Below are 2,224 nucleotides of genomic sequence, written 5' to 3' on the forward strand. Positions count from 1 at the left end.
ATCAGAGGGATGCAAATCAAAACAACAATGAGATACCATCTCGCCGTAGAACTAATGGCAAAGTTCAACAAGACAGAAAATAACAAATGCTGACGAGGATGTGGTGGATTGGGACTCTCATACACTGCTAGGGGACTGTCAAATGATACAGCCACTGTGAAAAACAGTATGGCAATTCCTTAAAAACCTGGAATTAGAAATACCATTTGACCCGGCAATCCCATGACTAGGTATATATCCTAAAGAAGTGAGAGCCAAGACAAGAACAGATATATGCACACCCATGTTCATTGCAGCACTACTGATGATAGCAAGAAGATGGAAACAACCTAGGTAACTATCAACAGAAGAATGGATAACCACACTATGGTACATACATGTGATGGAATACTATGCAACCCTAAAAAATAATGTAGATCTGCAAAACACTATATAACATGGATGAACTTGGAAGATATTATGCTGAGTGAAATAAGTCAATCAGAGAAGGACAAATATGGTATTAATTCATTATTGTAAAAAGTCAAGGAAAGATTTATATATGGAAGGAAACTTTCTTTGCTGGTTATCAGGGGTGGGAGGAGAGAGGAGGGAATACTGCACACACAATAAATATTCATTGACCCATGTCACTTCAGTTTTGTGTATTTCACTGCACATGGATTATATTTCAATAAAATGTACTTAAAACAACAACAACAACAACAACAAAAACAGGCATTGTGGGGGTTGAGACCAGGACATATACGTGGTTCGATGTGGCTGCTTATCACTGTGTGTGTGTGTGTGTGTACACACACATACACACATAAGCACATATATAGTTTATCATACCATGAAACAAGCTGAACTATAACATAATACAAACCAAACTCACTGCCATCAAGTAGATTTTGACTCATGGCAACCCCCGTTGTGTTTTGGAGGCCGTACATTTTTATGGAAGTGACTGCCCATCTTCTCTCCACAGAGCGCCTGGGGATTTGAACCGCTGACTTTCTGCTTAGCAGCCAGATGCCTTATCCACCACATCACCAGAGCTCCCTCCATGACATAATAGCTTAACACATTCTCTCTACAATAGGATAACAGACACACGCCCACATTGCTTGGAGAACTCGTGCATTCTGACTTCCCCTTCAGAACAGTCACCATCATTAAGGAGAGGAAAGATGACTCCCACACAGCGCACACCAGCAGGCACTGCCCTTCCTAGGTGTCCCTTCTTGGTGTGAGACGTGGACTAATTGGGGCCTCTGTTGCTGTGGCCTGTTCATCCATTCACTCTGTTCATTCCAGTTATCTCAGGCTTTTCTCCCACTTCATTCGCATTTGAAATCCCTTCTAAGCCACTTCAGGAGTTGCAGTTTCTCTATAACTTTCCAGCCCCTCTTTCCAGCAGCTGCTCACCCTCCCCAGAAGCATCCTCTGCCACCTCTTGTCCGTCACTGGTGTCTGGTTTCCTGACCTTTCCGGAGGCAGTTGAGGCTGAAACTGGGCGTCAGTGAAAGAATGCTTTGGCTACAAACGTTGAGCCCCTGAGTATGATCTGAGAGAGAGAGGCACGTGCAGATGTTTCTGCAGCCTTCGCAGAGCAAGTCTTCAGAGAGGAAACCGATGTGCGTGAAGAGCGATGGCACTCAGAGATGGGGGCTGCATTGGAATGGCAGTTTATTTGGCCCTTCTCTTGTCTCCTTTCGGAACTAAATGTGGAGACCTATCTCAGCTTGTCTTGAAGTCCGCTGTGAGGGACTCTTTTCTCTTCACCATGCCTTCCCAGCTCTGGCAACTCCTTTTGCCATGAAATACCCTGGAGACCTTCTTCCTCATCACTTGTTGCCGTGGTAACAGTCTATTGCTGCTCTGGTAGATTCTGAGTGGGTCACTAAGAAGAGGCTCAGATGGTGGCAGTTGGCGAGTTCTTCCTGGGGTTCTCTTCCTGGGAGATCAAGGATCTGTCCCATGTGTTAAAATAATATTTTCAGGTATTATTTAAAAGCAGCATACTATTTTACTATCTCACAGGTTATGTACAATTTCCCATTATAGGAAATGTTGTTCCTAGTTGTCTTATTTTCAGTAGCATTGAGATAAACTTTCTTTTCAGCCTGACTTTTTGCCTACAGTCATGATGATTGCTTTGGGCGATGTTCTTACGATAGAGACATGTCAAGGCACCTGACATCTATGCCATTTCCCTCCTGCACATCTGTTTCAGTTCCAC

Source organism: Orycteropus afer, unplaced genomic scaffold (genome assembly GCF_000298275.1).
Source record: "Orycteropus afer afer isolate SDZICR_OR568_19922 unplaced genomic scaffold, OryAfe1.0 scaffold00536, whole genome shotgun sequence".
Taxonomy (NCBI): Eukaryota; Metazoa; Chordata; class Mammalia; order Tubulidentata; family Orycteropodidae; genus Orycteropus; species Orycteropus afer.